Source organism: Mustela nigripes, chromosome 13 (genome assembly GCF_022355385.1).
Source record: "Mustela nigripes isolate SB6536 chromosome 13, MUSNIG.SB6536, whole genome shotgun sequence".
Taxonomy (NCBI): Eukaryota; Metazoa; Chordata; class Mammalia; order Carnivora; family Mustelidae; genus Mustela; species Mustela nigripes.
In genome coordinates this window covers 20,332,628-20,349,773 of record NC_081569.1, presented here as the reverse complement: position 1 = coordinate 20,349,773, position 17,146 = coordinate 20,332,628, and the positions used below count along the sequence as shown (strand labels likewise).

At 43.2% G+C, this 17,146-nt stretch overlaps 1 protein-coding gene across 7 annotated transcripts in view; it reads left to right on the top strand.

The window, feature by feature from the left end:
- The window catches only part of APBA2 (amyloid beta precursor protein binding family A member 2), a 242,695-nt gene that overhangs the window by 87,230 nt on the left and 138,319 nt on the right, over window positions 1–17,146 (top strand). The window lies entirely within an intron of this gene.

Below are 17,146 nucleotides of genomic sequence, written 5' to 3'. Positions count from 1 at the left end.
CTGCTGCTTTTCTGGTTGGTTCTGCCCATGTCAAGACCCACACAGGTCTTGAGGCTGTTGGTAGTCTCTTCCCACCTGCTTGTATTTTGGGGTTTATAGGGAAACATTGCTACCTAGTTGTTTTGTAAATATTGTCTTTGGTTTCTGGGTTTTAATCTACAGTTGCTATATTTGTTTTACGTGGGCATTTCAGGAGATTTCAAAACCATGCCGCTGACAACATTGCCATCTCCCCACGCCCTGCCTCTAGGTTTTGCTTATTGCCTGTGCTCTTGATAGGATGCCACTGATTATCTGAGCCCTTGGAGCACATCTGTTCTTTTCTGTGGTTCTGCCAAGGCACTAGTTCAGTTCCAAACAGCACCAGAAGGTAGATTTGGAAGGGAAGAGTGGCCTCTGTCAGTTGTTGGTGGGAGAACACCTTGTGGGGAGCAAGATCCTGCAACTTTCCCCTATTTGTGTTACAGAAGAATATGATTTGGGCCAAAAAAAAAAAAAATGGCAACAGGGGGAGAAGAGTAAGCAACATTTATGTCTATGTGGAGTGTACTGTTCGGATGCCAAGTGGCCAGGTTAGACACGATAGCAAAGGAGAGGCTGTGCTGGGATGCTGGGGGGCACAGGCCCTGGGAAACTTGTCTACCCTTGTTCTAGCCAGTTCCATGAATTCCTAGAGGTAACTGTGGTGAGTGGTGGTGTGGACCCTCTTGTCACCAGGCACTGCCTTGTGGCTCTGGGCAGTGCTGAATGTCTTCAGTTGTGTGGGTGAATGACCCGCCTGAGACCTTACTCACTTTCCTGGTAGTGGCCATCCTAAGGACTCTTACTTTGTGACTGGCCCCTTTTATTAAGCCTTTGTCTCCAACAGACTTTCTTTTACATATGAGATGGAAATAGACAAGGAGAACTACAGAATGGCACCATATTAGTCGGTCATGGCCGCTATCACAAAGTACCATAAACCAGGGTGCTTACGCAACAGAAATGTATTGTTGTATGGTCTGGAGGCTGGACGTCTAAGAACTTCACACAGGAAAGAAGCATAGGATACGGGGGAGGTCTGCATGGCATGGAGTTTTGTCAACGTGGGTGCTGTGGCGTGAACTCTTGGCAGGTCCTCACTAACTTGGGGGGTAATTATTGTTTGTTCTGAGTCATGAATTGGACTGGGTCTGAAGCATACATGGAGAGGAGCTGTCACTGGGACCAGGGAGTGTCTGCTGGTCGAGGAGGTGGGCAGCTATCACCTGTGTGAGTCTGAGCCCAGCTGTTGGTGACTCCATGTTGGCTGTGGAACACAGGTAGCCTAGTAGTGTGAGTGACAAGGATGCGTGTGTGTTTGTGTGCACACGGGCACATGTATTCACACACACGTAGCAGTGACAGGCAAAAGAAGTAAGACAGGTCATTTAAGTCTGGATTCTGTTTTCGTAGGGAATGGGAAAACTTGGAAGGTTTGTGTGCTTGGGCCTCATATGGTAAGACTGATTTTAGGTCTGGAGAGCTATGGTATTCATATTGAATCTACATATGTTCTGATTAGTTCCAATGAGACCAGATGACTGGATGGACAGCCCCATGGTGTTCCCTTAGATAGTTCTGATTATACCAAGTCAGTCTTAACTGGCAAGCTGGACCAGACAGAATTGAAGCAGGTTTTTAGGCAGTAAAGCAGTTTTGACTTCATTTAAAAAATAAAAATGAAATAACTGAATATTCTTTGGGGACCCTGAGTGTAGAGACAGAAGGGAACACAGAGTAGGGTTTGAAACCTTTACATCACAGATCAAGCTACGTTCTGGCAAGCAAGGTACCAGTCATTAGTCTCCTGAGCCCTGGACTGTCCAGAGAGGGATTTGAGGGGGGAGTCTAGAGAAGGAAGCTAGCCCCTAGTTAACACAACATCCAAAGGGTAGATTTCCCATGTGACTGAAATGAAAAGACTAAAAATGGAAAGGAATGAACGGAGCCAAAGCTTACGATATTCCAGGTGGGGATGGTGACGAACGCCGGTCTGAATCATTTTGTAGTTCCTGGAATGTTCCCACGTAGGTGTCTAAGCCAGAACTGGAGAGAGTGCAGCACTTCCTCCCAAGGCTTGTCTGAGGTGTTGTGTCTGCCAAGGAAACACCAGCATCTCTCAAGTGAGGCAAGAGTTGAGGAACCTCCTAACAGCCTGCCCAGCTTTGAAAATCCACGTGTCTCAGAAACGCATTAGAGCTTTTCCCTGCTTGTTCAAGTTGAAATGTGAGTTTTGAGACGGGGTGACTTTGCATCTTGTCTCTTTTCACATTTTCCTGTATGTGGCAGAATAATATAAAACGCTTCCCATTATTCTGCAAAAATCAAAATCATTCAAGGCATACTACACAGTCTGATATGAAACAACCACAAACACACATGCTGGTGGTCTTGAAAGTAAACTACAGAGACTCATGCGTTTTCTGATGGCTGTTATTATTAACACTACTACTGTTTTTAAAGGAACATTTTGAAGCGCACTTCATTTTTTCTGTGTAGCAAAGTCCAAGCCTACAACTTGTCATATTTAAAGTAACCTGTAAAATCCATCCTAATGTCTTGTAATTCACAGTCATCAGGAAGCCTGCATTCAGAAAACTTCATACAGGATGAGAGAGAGAGAGAGAGAGATCACCCTACCCTCAGTGGGGAGATGCCAGGAGTAGGTCTAAGATCTAGTAAATCAAGTATTGGCTATTGAGGGAGTGAAAAAGAGGGGCTTGGAAAGTGTATGAGGTCAGAGGTTCTTCGGGGAGAGGGATACAACTTGAGAAGCATAGTGCCTCCTGGAGATTTAAAAGGAGGAGGGAACCAGATGGAGGTAAGGAATTTAGTGAAACAAAGCATCAAAGAATGAGAATGAGAAAGACCAAATTGGGGGTGAGTGGGAGGGGGTAAAGTTTGAGGAGGGGGTGGGGCAGGGCAAGGTGGGGAGGGAGAGAGGAGGAGGGGAAGGAGGAGAAAAAGGAGGAAGAGAAAGAGGAAGAGAGGGGAGGGGAGGGAAGAGGAAAGGAAAAGAGGGAGCGAAAGAAAACGTCTGTTATTTATTAAAGAAGCTATACTTAAGAGTCGTCAGAAAGGAAGATAAAGCTAAACCAGGTTCCCAAGCAAGCCACAAAAATCCCACTTACTTACTGCACCCAACTGCCTCCCCTGCCGAGTCCCTCTCCTGAGATTGCTGGTCCAGGCAAACTGGAGAGACTAATGAAAATAAATATAAATTTAAATAAACCTAGAATCCATACAATGTTACTGTTAAGAAAAAAAGATGAGTCACAAAATATTTAGGCGTATGAAGAGTCAAGAAACAAAGAAACAGAAATGCATTATAATTAACAAGCAATTGCAAATGTAAAAAAAAAAAAAACACCATGAGTCAAGAAATTAAAAAAAAAAATAGACTGGAAATGGACAAACACTAGGGGATATGAAGTGGAAGTTTATTAAACTAAGGAAAATAAGCTTTCTTTTTCTTTCTTTCTTTCTTTTTTACTAAGGAAAGGAATGGAAGAAAAAATAAAATTATCTCTGAAATTAGTGGTATATTATGAGGTGTCCAAGGGGACAGTAGATGCCAGTGAAAGTACAGTAAGTATAGAAATATATAGAATCAAGAAAATGAAAAGAGATGGAAAGAAATAGAAGAGAGATGGAAAGTCCCCAAACATACAGACAGTTGGAAAAAGATCCAACATACCTATAGTTAGAGACCCTGAGGAAGAAAAGAGAAGCAATGGAATAGAACTAAAATTAAATCTGTAATTCAAGAATAAATTCCTGAAACAATATCTGAATCTGCCCAGAAACACAGCTGGCCCTTGAACCACATGGGTGTGAACTGCATGGGTCCACTTCTTAGTGGATTTTTTTTTTTTTTTTGAGAAGGATAGTACAATACTATAAATATTAAAATTTAAATCTTAAAATTTACTTAACATTTTCTTTTCTCTAGCTTTCTTTGTTGTAAGAACACAGTAGATAATACAGAGAACATACAGAGTATGTGTTAATCTAAACTGCTTGTTAATTATAAGGCTTCCCATCAGTGGTAGGCTGTTAGTCATTTAGTTTTTGGGAACTCAGAAGTTACATGTGGATTTTTAGCTATGTTGGGATCAGCACCCATAATGTCCTCATTGTTCAGCGACCACCTGTAGTCTACAATCATTTGGGAATGGTCTACTCAAAATTATGCTTTAAAGCTATTAGACTTTAAAGATAAATGTACCATAAATATAAGTAAAGATAAATGTACCATCAGCTGCACCTCTGGACAAAACGACCAAGTTACTTACAAAGGAAAGAAAACCAGGTAGACGTCTGACTTTGTGATAATGACAACAGTGGCACAATATTTTCAAGAAACTCAAGGAAGAAAAGGGAGCTAAAGGTTTTGTATCCAGCCAACTCTTCTTGAAGGATCAAGGTTTTAAAAAAACAGTTAAAAGACGCAAGAAATAGAAGAATATTGTACCCACCAGCCCTATTTAAAGAATCCACCAGAATTTGTGGTGTGCTGGGGACAGCAGAAGTGGTCTTCGCTGGATGTAGGCAATGAGTTGCTTCATCTGCAGATAATTTAAAAACACTGATAAAACTGACTAAAAGTTGGTCTGCATTTTATTATCACTGCGTTCCAGCACTGTTAAAGAATGTTAGTGTGAAATGTCCCTCCTGAAGAAAAAAAATATCTTTTTGGTATAATTTCTAAGCAATTTTTCCCGTTATTGGCATTTTAATAACGTGCACAGGGTTCACATGAGCACATCTGTATTACTTATGGTTTAATAAACATTGTTTTCTACATGGCACTGAATTTAGAGAACTCCCCCTTAGTCACCCTCTGACATACGTAGACTCAGGTACGCATGGATATTTTGAGAGTCAAGTTATAACCATTCAGAATCACTCAAGTTCCTTTCATGGACAGGCTTCTTCCATGGAACTGCACATTCTTGCATTTGAACAGTAGATGTAGAAATAAACAATGCTAGTCCAGTAATTGTGAAGACAAAGAAACAGAATTTGCGTTTCTCCAATTCTGTCATTTTTTGTGACCATGTGGCATCTTTGTGTTTATTTTTTTTAAAGATTTTATTTATTTATTTGACTGACAGAGATCACAAGTAGGCAGAGAGGCAGGCAGAGAGAGGGCAGGGAAGCAGGCTCCCCACTGAGCAGAGAGCCTGATGTGGAGCTCCATCCCAGGACCCTGAGATTATGACCTGAGCTGAAGGCAGAGGCTTAATCCACTGAGCCACCCAGGTGCCCCTTTATTTGTATTTAAAGTTGAAACAGTAAAACAGAGCATAGACTATGAAGTGTGATACTTCTGTTTATTAGCAAAATAGTCGATACAGGAAATACTGTACTGAATTTGAATCATATCTTTAAAATGGAAATTAAAAAAAATTGTTTAAGTTACAGATCAAACCAAGCAAATAATGACAATTACTAGTTATTATTGTGATAACTCCTGCAAATATAGTTGTCGTATAGAGGATGGAGGTGTTAAAAACAACCCCACTCTGTCAAATATATGTATGCTGTGCAATAGAGGACAGATTTTACTCAGTGAAAAGATAGTTGGGGCAGCCTTGGCAAAAGGATAGTGAGTATTAATATGGTTTTTAATTGCATGTGTAAGAACTAAAGCAAGGGTAAGGGTAGATGTGGAAGAGTAGATAGAAATGTATGAAAATTGACGAAATGGAAATAAGGTGAACTAAGGAGAAAGGCAAGTTAGAATAAGCTCATGGATTGCCCTACCAGTAGCAAAGTCAAAATATCTACTTTCCTAAATACCCAAATGGGAAAAAAGAACCTAAGGGAATGAAGAAAATAGACTACAAAGTGAAATACACATGGTAACTACAACACAAAAGAACATGACAGAGCTGAAATCAAACACACTGAGAAATTGAAGTGGATTTATTTTTTTAAATCTATTTAAAGAATATTTATGTATTTATTTGTTTTTGCTTCTGCTTATGAGTTTTTTAATGTTTACATCTTTTTTTCCAAGTTTTAATTAAGATTCCAGTTAGTTAATATAGAGTGTGATATTAGTTTGAGGTATACATATAGTGATTCAACAAGTCCACACATCACCCAGTGCTCATCACAAAAGTGCTGTCCTTAATCCCCATCACCTGTTTAACCCATCCCCCACCTACCTATCCTCTGGTAACCACCAGTTCTCTGTAGTTAAGAGTCTGTTTCTTGGTTTACCTCTCTTTCTCTCTCTTTTCCCCTTTGCTCATATGTTTTATTTCTTCAGTTCCACATGAGTGAAATCAGATGGTATTTGTCTTTCTCTGACTGATTTAATTTCATTTAGCATAATACTCTCTAGCTCTATCCATGTTGTTGGAAATAGCAAGACTTCATTCTTTTGGATGGCTGAGTAATATCCCATTGTGTGTGTGTGTGTGTGTGTGTGTGTGTCCTCATCTTTATGCATTCTTCAGTTGATGGACATTTGGGCTCTTTCCAGAATTTGGCTACCATTGATAATGCTGCTGTAAACATCATGGTGCATGTATCCCTTCAAATTAGTATTTTTGTATCTTTTGGGTGAATACCTGGTAGTTTAATTGCTGGTAGGTCTATTTTTTCTTTTTTTTGAAAGATTTTATTTACTTATTTGACAGAGAGTTAGGGAGAGAGCACAAGTAGGCAGAGCAGCAGGCAGAGAGAGAAACAGGCTTTCCACTGAGCAGGGAGCCCAGTGTGCGGGGTTTGATCCCAACCAGAGCCAAAGGCAGACGCTTAATCAGCTGAGCCACCCCCGCCCGCCCCCTCCCGGGTAGGTCTATTTTTAACTTTTTGAGGAACTCCCATACTGTTTTCCAGGGTGCTGCACCAGTTTGCATTGCCACCAAGAGTGTAGGAGGGTTCCCCTTTCTCCACATTCTAACCAACACCTGTTGTTTCTTGTGTTTTTGAATTAGCCATTTTGACTTGTAGGAGGTGATATCTCATGGTAGTTTTGATTGGCATTTCCCTGATGGTATGTGGTGATGAGCATCTTTTCATGTGTCTGTTGGGCATCTGGAAGTCTTCTTTGGAGAAATATCTTTTTCATGTCTTCTGCCCACTTTTTAAACTGGATTTTTTTTTGTGTGTGTGTGTTTTGAATTTTGTAAGTTCTTTATATATTTTGAATACCAACCCTTTATCAGAGATGCAGTTTGCTAATATCTTTTCCCATTCAGTAGGGTGCCTTTTAGTTTTGTTGATTGTTTCCTTCGCTGGGTAGGTGGATTTAATCCAGCAAGTAGAAGACTTTCAGACTGGTTCATGCAGTGGTGTTTAAGGAAGTCATACCTGAAACAAAGTAACTATAAAGGCTGGAAAGAATGGGAGGGTGTACAGAAATGAAGCCAGCAGAAAGAAAAAGAAATTAGGGGTTTTAATCCTGATTTCAACTGTGAAAATAAATAAAGGAAACCTGAAACAAATAACACATTATATGTTAAAACAAAACAAAACAAAGCCAGGAAGCACCAAAGGCGGAGCTCTTACATAGTACTGCCCAAATCCCTGCTGGAGAAGACTTACTCTCTGTACCCCAGCAAGAGGAAGGAAGAAGTTCTCCTTGCCCAGCAATAGCTGAGCCAACGAGAAACTGCCAATCCTAGCCAATAAGAAGCTGTTGCCACTCTCAACTCTGTGAAACGGCCCCTCCCAACTTCCTCCTTTCCCCTTAAATGCAAGCCCTTCTCTGTTCTCTGGATTTGCCTATGGTTTGACCTAGTTTGCTTGTCCTGCATCGTAATTCCTTTGCTATTCCTGAATAAACTCATTTTGCTGGTAAAATGGCTGGCTCTTTTTGAGATTTTGTTTTTAAGGTCAACATTACCAAGGGAGAATTCATGCCAAAGACATGAAATGAAACAGAGGGATACAGTGTAATAAAAGGCTGCAATTCACAGAGCAAATATAATTGTGGCTATGAGTGCCACACTGAACATTGAAGAACCTCCTTGAAGGACCTGTGAAGCAGGAGATATGGACAGAAGCATACTCATTCTGGAGACCATGGCAGCCACTTGCTATCCAAGATGTGTGAAGGAGACAAAAGACTATGCCCCCACCATACTGGAGTGAGTTTGTACTCCGATAATAGAGGATACAACTTTGTTTCCAGAACACATGGAACATTTGTGACAGTTGACATCTGTTAGGTTACAAAAAAAACACTTCAGTACGTTCTTGTAACATAAAAATGATCCGTACAAGGTTCTGTCACCACAGTGCAATAAAACTAAAAGTTAATCATAAGATAAAAAATGAAAAGGCCTTTCAGCTTGGAAAATCACACGATTAAACTCTATAAATCCTTCAGTCTATGAGGTGCACATAAAGTTGTGCCTTAAAATAAAAAAATAAATGAATGAAGGAACATCAAACTCAGTGTTAAAGCAACCAAATAACTGAGTGAGAGCAAAATGGAAAATAAGCGTAAAGTTGGAAACTAATAAATTAGAACAGAGAAAAATATAAAAGTAATAAACAGTAAAATGCTAATTTTTAGGTAAGAAATCAAATGAACAAGCCAGTATCTAACCTAATTATGGGGGGAACAAATATATAAAATAAGAAATGACAATAGGGAAATAATCAATAAAATAGAACATGTTAAAAAAACATTAAAATTTACTCTTTATAATACTGTGCAAATAAATGTGAAGTCCTGGAAAAAAGAGTACTTCTCTAGGAAAATGGATTTACCCAAATGGGCCCCAGTAGACACATAACATTTAAACAAACCAATTTTCCTTGGGAAAAAAAAATAGAGAAAAACCTTCAAACCTATATAGCTTCACATGAGAAGTCCATCAAATCTTCAGATAATGGATTATCTCAGTTCTACTTAAATCATTCTAGAGCATAGAAAAAAATGGAAATCTCAAGATTATTTGGTAAAAGAAGTCAACACATCAGTCTTACTTAGGAATATTGATGTAAAATTCCTAAATAAAATGTTAGCAGAGGGAACCTTTAAAAAAAATAGTTTGGGGGCGCCTGGGTGGCTCAGTGGGTTAAGCCGCTGCCTTCGGCTCAGGTCATGATCTCAGGGTCCTGGGATTGAGTCCCGCATTGGGCTCTCTGCTCAGCAGGGAGCCTGCTTCCTCCTCTCTCTCTCTGCCTGCCTCTCTGCCTACTTGTGATCTCTCTGTGTCAAATAAATAAATAAAATCTTTAAAAAAAAATAGTTTGGGGATGACTGGATTGCGGAATGGGGAAAATTGCGTCTTTTCTCTTGAGTGGGAAAAAACCCAACCTCCTCTTCCCCCTGCCATGTGTTTCCTTTGTAGTCACACTTCTGACACCAGGTGTGTGGGGTTGTTCCACACCAAGCAACTCTCTGTAACAACAGCTGTGTGTCCTATATTTTAACTCAGTTTTGACATTCTCTTCCTAGAGGTCGCGTCAGATCCCACAGGTTAAGAACTCAGTCCCATGAGACTGTTCCCATTCTCCTTCAGATGCCAGATATAAGTCCAGGTAATTGACTGGCTATAAATCTGAGGTTCCCCTGACCTCCTCCTTGAATTAATTCATTAATCAATTAATTTGCTAGAGTGGCTCAGGGAACTGAGGGAAACACTCACTTATGTTTACCAGTTTATCACAGGGTATGATAAAGGATACAGAGGTACATAGGACAAGGTCTGGCAGGGTCCTGAGTGCAGGACCTTCTGTCCTGGTGGAGTTGGGGAGTGTCACCCTACTGATGTAGTTGTGTTTACTAATGTGGAGGCTCTCTGTACCCCATACTTTTGCTTCATGTGGGCATGATGAATCACTAATTCCATTTCTAGCCCCTCTCCCTTCTCAAGAGAATATGAATCACACCTTATACTTTTATACATTTTGGTGACCAGCCCCCCCGCCCCATCCAAGAACCATCCAGGAGCCCACCAAGATTTCTCTCATTAGAACAAAGATACTCCAGTCACCCAGGAGATTACAAGGGTTTCAGGAACCCTGTATTAGGAACTGAGGTCAAAGATCAAATGATAACAAAAGATGCTCCTAGCACTCCTATCACTTAGGAAATGAGAAAAGAGTCCCTCTGCCAGGAACTGGGGCAGAGACCAATATATATTTTCATTATCTAACAATAGCTATTTGGATAAAGATAAAACTTAATTGATATCTTTTATCATCTACCAGCATATATTTCAGATGGTTCTAGATGGATAGATAGCTGCCACAAGTACTGGAAGAAAATGCAGATGAGAGAAATTATGACTCAAAATCCAAAATAACATAAAAAAGATTGGTAAATTCAGTTGCATTAGGGATAAAAGTCTTTCCAGTGGGGGAGGAGGATATCATAGCAAAGTAAAAAAAAAAAAAAAAATCAAATAATAAGCCACGAAAAAACAATTGCAAGTTAGGTCATGAAGAAAGCTTATTTTCCTAAAATATAAGGAATTAATAAAAATTAAAAGGAATAGGCCAAAGCCCAAATAGGAAATAGGTAAAAATATGTGAACAGATGGTTTACAGAGAAATAAATACAAATGGTCTTTTAAATGTATAAAAAGATGTTCAGCTTCTCTTGTAAGAAAAATGTAAATTAAAATTATCCTGAGATAATTTTATCCTGAGATACCACGGCTTAGATTGGCAAAAGTCCAAGTTTGCACTCTTTGTTGGTCAGGTTGTGGAGAAGTACAAAGTGCTCCAGTTCCTGAAGAGATGGACATCCTGGACCCCAGTGGATCTGCCTTGACCCTGACTCAGCCATCCCCCCTTCATTTGGAAGACAACACCCCAAATAAAAATATATACTCATAGCTTATGAAGACCTAATTTTAATAGGTCTTCTTTTATGTCCTTCAATAAATCAAGAGGTATTTTCCTTAAAGGTCTTGTATTTTTACATTAGATTTCTTGCTGGGTTTCTATTTGTGGTTACTGTCCATGTGGCATCTCTTTCAAAAGGACCTTTTGTGATAGTTGTTGAGCAGGTATGTTGATCTGCTTTTCAGCAACCTTGCTGAGTGGTTTGTAGACTCTTGGATTTTCTCCATGGATGTCATGGCCCCTACATATAATTCCAGGTGGATCTCATCCAATTCAATCCTCATTCTTTGATTTTTTTTTTTTTTTCTTATTTCTTTGGTTAGGAGTGGTGGGACATTGTTAAGAAGATGCAGTGAGGCTGTGAGTTCTTGTCTTTTCCTTATTCCTGTGGGGGCCATAGCTAATGATCCACCATCAAACTGGCTGTTTGCTGTGGGCTAGGTGCACACTCTGTTCAAGAACACCCCTCATTTGGCTCCTCATTTCCTAAGAGGTTTTTTTTTTTCATCTTTAATTATGAATGCATGTTGAATTTTATGGAATGGTTTTTCTGTATGACTGAGACGATCTTTTCATGGCATGACTTATGTGATTGCATTAACAGCTTTTCTAACATTACACCAACTTGGCATTCCTGGGATAAACCTGCATTTTATCATGATGTGTTTGTTTCCTTAGAAATTGCCAGGTACACTCAGCTAAGGTTTCATTTCAGAGTTTTGCATCTATGTTTATAAGTCAGTTTGGCCAAAATTTACCATTCTTATTCTGTCTTCCTTTGCCTTTAGTACAGAGGTTATTTTGGACCCATAACGTTCCATTTTCTGAAAAGTGGTTCATATAAGATGGTGATCTGTTCCTTGATGGTCCTGTTAAAGCTCACCTGTAAGACCTTGTAGCCCTGGTGGGTTACTAGTGGCTGGGTTTTTGACTTTAATAAAGTCTATGCAGAATGCAGAAGTAAACCTTGCCTCACTGGTCAGGTTCCTCTAACACTACTGTTTTTCTTCTTTGTTAGTGTGTGACCCCCATCCAGGATCCTCCCTAACTGAATGCTCAGTTTGGATGCTCAAAGTGGGAGCTTCCTCATTGCATCCACTGGGATTCAGCCTCCTGCTAACCTGTGAAGGCGGTGAATGAGGAGACCCTGCTTCATTAGGGCACACTCAGCTGCTGGCGTGCTGTGGGCTGCCTCAGGTTCTCTGGGTGGCTTCTGTCCAGCACATCGGCCCCCTGAAGTATTCTGGAATTGGGGAAAGTGAGGCATCTTCCAGACAGGCTCCTGTATCAGCTTCCTTTCTGCTCTCGTCTGTGTCAGGCACATACTCTTTCTAGAAGATGCCTTGATGCTTAGCACAGAAATGCTAAGCAGCACACAGAAAGAATGTTACTCGCTGGCTGCCACGTGACTACCAAATAATCAGAAACTGGGACCTTTGGGCCACATACCTGTCTGTCCCATCCTCAGTGAAGAGGAAGTCAGGTCTCAGGCAGACCTCCGTTCAAATCCCAGCTCTGACACACAGGGGCTCGATAACTGCTCTGAGCCACATTGTCCAAAGCTGACACACGAGGAAAACAAAACAAAACAGGTCTCTTTCACCAGAGTGTAGTGAGGCCAAGCTGTGGAGGCCTTTGGCAAGGGTTGGTGTGCTTGGTGGGCTAGCATCTTTCTCCCTCCCTTTGCCCCCTTTCCCTCTCACTCAAAGGGGAGAGCCCTGTCCCTCTTGAGTGTTTGCCAAGGGAAGGCACAGGTGTGCTACCCACTTGTTCATGCCACTAACCCAGCTTGTGCTTGCCGTGCTGCAGTGTGGGACTTGTAAGCAGTCTTCCTCACTGTCACAGAGAACAAGAAGACAGCTGTGGCCACCTTTGTTCAGGCTGGCCCTGGGTTCTGAGCTCTGGAGTCTTCCGGAAACACGGCTGAGTGTCTGAACTGTGGGAAAGGGGAGGCCACCTGAAGTTAATAGGGCCAGGGATAGTGATGGGGCTTTCTGTGCCCCCTTGATGAGTAGCACTCACTTCCTAGAGGATTTTAGTGAGGGGCCCCTCCAGTCCGGTTCTTGGGCCATGAAGCCCACTCTGAGCCCACCCAAGGGAGCCACAATTGCTAATGTTCTCTAAGAGAGAGTCTGCCTTTATTTTTTTTAAAAGATTTTATTTACTTATTTGACAGAGAGAGATCACAGTAGACAGAGAGGCAGGCAGAGAGAGAGAGGGAAGCAGGCTCCCCGCTGAGCAGAGAGCCCGATGCGGGACTCAATCCCAGGACCCTGAGATCATGACCTGAGCCGAAGGCAGCGGCTTAACCCACTGAGCCACCCGGGCGCCCGAGAGTCTGCCTTTAAATCATAAAGCTGTATTGGCGTCTTGTGAGATGTAATAGCATCAGCCGTGAGGATCTCCATGGTCTCCATGGCAGGTTCGTGTTCCTTTATGAGGGTCGGCATGGAATGGAGCACCCTGTGGTTTCCATCTCTACAACCTGAAATGCAGCAGGTGGTGGAGAGTTTTCTTCTCCCAGCAGGAGTTGGATGGAAAACACCTTGAGCCTTAGGCCTGAACTGCTTAATGGTCCACAGCATTTGATGAGAGCAAAGGGCTCTTCACCTGCCACATCCGGGGATTTTAAGATCCTAAAATCCTACAGGTCTGACCCCACTGACCTACAGGTCCACCCACTGTGGCTTCACTATACCTGGTGTGGCAGCAATAGCTGCAGCCTACTCAGCTTTCTAGAAGTTCGAGAGGAGAGCTCTGAGCACCTGCCAGGGTGCACTGCACTCATCTCCTGCCTGGCCCCATCCCATTTCCAGACCAGGCTTCTGGATTCCCTCATACCTGCCTCTCCTCTCCTGATTGCTTCTTGGCTCTTCCTTGGTGGGTCCTGCCTGGGCACCAGTTTTCTTTCTGCTGGTCCTCTTCTGTCACTGGCCATTCTGCTCTGCCCCCACTCCTTATCCTTCAGCAGCAAGTGGCCCTCCCAAACCCTGGTCCATTCCTCTCAGCGTTGAGAACAAACAGTGTCTCATTGAATTTCCTTTGGGCCTTTGTTCCATCTGTTTGGAGTCTATCAGCCCCTGCCTGGCTGAGCATGTGATCTTCCCAACATCATTTGATTTGCCCATCCGGTTCTTTACTGCCCGCCTAGGGGTTACAGAGCCCTGCAGCTTTGCAGGACCACCAGACCTTCTCAGGGAAGCAGGGTGAGGAAGGGGACACTCTTCTCCTGTGGGGGAGCCTCCTGACACCCCCTGTCGTCCCCATGGACAGATGACTGCATCAAACGTCGGCCCCCCCTTGGCAGTCTTGGGCATAATCCTGGCTTACCATGTGCGCACTTCCTTGGATGTCCTCTTAGAATGGGTCTTGTGTTGTTGGTTCTGTGAATTTTTCCATTGGCAGGGCTCACCCTCACTCCTCGGGGTGATGTTTGCTTTTCGTTTTGGGGGCGGGGGACCCCTTCTGCTCTTCAGCAGCCAGCAGCACCACCTTCTACACAGCCAAGAAAGCAAGTGGCCTGCTTGTCTCGGAAATAGGATGAGCATGTCATGAAGGCCACACCAGGGAAAAGCTGGGACACGGAAGGGGGAGTCATACTCTGTCCTCGTGCTACTCACTGACATAGTGTAGAGCCATGGGGGCAGTGTGTGACTATACTCGGTGACCCAGGAGGGCAGCACAGGCTTCCAGGCAGGAGAGGGGTAAGGCTAGAGTGTGGGGGTGGGCAGGAATGGGGCCAGAGTTGGGCCAGACCCCACCAGCCAGTTTGGACACGTGGAAGGGCTAGTGTGGTAGAGGGACCAACTGGGTGTGGTGGGAGATCTGAGGGCAGAGAGCAGGCAGGGCCTTCTGACGGAGGCTGACTCCCGAGACTTCAGGGCACAGCTAGCTCCCCAAGGTTGCTTGTGACTCTTGTGGGTTTCCAGAACCTTCAGCCTTGCTACTGAACCTTCCTCTTCCCTGGAGGCTGCACATGTCCCAGGTGTGGGTTCCTCTCCATGCAGATGGCTGCTCTGTGGAGGCTTGTTGTGACCACGGGCAGCTGGAAGCTTCTGCTTCCCTGATGTCATCCAGGTCCTGGGCAGAGCTCAGACTTGCCTTTGGTCATCAGGCTTGGCTGAGCAGATGGCATTCTCTGTGGCACAGTTTTCTGGGGAGGATGTCTCAGTGCAACATGAAATGAACCCAGGTCTCTGACCTTGTACATTTGGCCCCAGGCTCTGACTCTGAGAAAGTCACCTACCTCTGGACCCTTGGGTCTAAAACACACAGACAGTGAGGCTGAGACATGATATTGCTAATCCGTCCTTGGGCCTTTGTATCAGAAAGAAAGAACCGGAAAGAGAGAGACAGAGAAGGAAGGACGGAGGGAAGGAAGACCAATACAAACGTAGCCAACTGATCACTAGAGCCGTGCCTATTTATGAGGCTAATTAAGAGAACATTTCTGTCTTAAAGCTGCCTTGACGTTTTCTGTGAGCAGGAAAGTGTGGGTCAGGGTCAGAGTTATCTTTGAGAGAGGGAGGTGGTGCAGAAATGTTGGATGTACATCGTGCTGTTTCTCTTGTATGTTTGATAGAATCCCCACTGACCAATTAGGTTTGTCCTGTGGCTTTTGGAGAAGTACCAAAGATGTGGTCGAGTTAAATATACTTTCTGCCAGATTTTGATTGTGTAAGGCTTGGATATCTGACCTGTCTTCACACTTGTAAAGAATTAAGGGTTTTGGGGGGCGCCTGGGTGGCTCAGTAGGTTAAGGCCTCTGCCTTCGGCTCGGGTCATGATCTCAGGGTCCTGGGATTGAGCCCCACATCGGGCTCTCTGCTCAGCGGGGATTCTGCTTCCTCCTCTCTCTCTGTCTGCCTCTCTGTGTACTTGTGATCTCTCTCTGTCAAATGAATAAATAAAATATTAAAAAAAAAGAATTAAGGGTTTTGGGTAAATCACTATGAACACAGCCTAGGATTTTTGACATAAGGCAGGACTTAATGCAACATAACTGAGCTTGCATTCCGTTGCTCTCTAGGCTGGCAAAGTCATGTTACCTCTCTGGGCCTCAGTTTCCTCATCCATGAAGACACTGGGTCTAACAGAAAACTCATTTCACCATAATATAAACTTTCTCATATTGTTGGAACACATGGTTTCAGACAAGACTTGATCTAGCAGCTTGACCTTATCATGGGTCCAGTTTCTTTCTCTCAGCCCTCTCTTCTATTCTATCAGCTTCCTCTCAAGGCTGGGTCAGTAAGAATATTCTGATTGTATATATTTCTGCTTTGGCAGTAGAGGATTTATATTTGGTTCTCCCAGGAGTCCTGTCTTAAAGAACAGTCTTGGAAAAATAAATTCTTAAGGTTGAACCTAAACAAAACAGCAAATTACTATGATACAGTGAGGCTAGCAAGAGGCCCTTGACAACCACCACCATCTGAAGGGCACATTGACGACGTATTGAGAGCAAGCTTCCTTACGAGGCTGTCTGAGAACATTGGATGTCTGCCTGTAGGGCCAGCATCCAGCCCACTCCATAGAAGCAGAATTAGAGACCACCGGCCTTGGTGATGAGTCCAGGTTGTAGTAATCTTTAGGTAAAAATGAAATGGTAATGGAATGTATCATTGAACCAAAGGAGGCCTTGCAGGTGGGTTAAGGTCCTGGCACCTCAAAAGTCGTGGGTTTATCAGAGTTGGGGGGAGATTGTTGAAGCAGGAAGTGATTGCATGTGCACCACCCATGTCTCCACTCTGAAAGCTGGCTGGGGATTCACAGGTGTGGACCCCAGAGTGACCACACCGTTTCCCTCTTCCAGTGAGCTTGGGTTACCTGCCAGATGTCTGAGGTCTGGGGGTGGAAACATTTCTGCAGACTTTTCCAGCCAGCCACCATCTCCCTGTATGTTTCCCCAGCCTGTGCATGGGGAGGGATACACAGGGCAATCCTTGCTTGAGGAGAGCCCTGTTCTGAAAGTGAAATTCACCTCCTTGCCTTTCTTTTCTAGATGAGAGGCTGCATATTTGTTGGTGGTATGTGTGTGTGGTGAGGAGCTGGTTTCAGTGTTGACGCAGATGACCCTGCCCAGAATCTTTGTCTCATACTCAGTTTGGGGGCACATACAATTTCGGTTCCTTTCAGCTTTTGCTAATATATTATTTTCGAGAGTCTCTTCTAGAAAACTTAACCCAAACTCACCTTTGAATTTTGTCATAGAGGTTGATGTGTCATAGATGCTGAAGCCCCCTGGGTACGTGGTACAGTGAACAGGTGATCTCCAGGAGGAGTGTCACCCCAGTGCCAT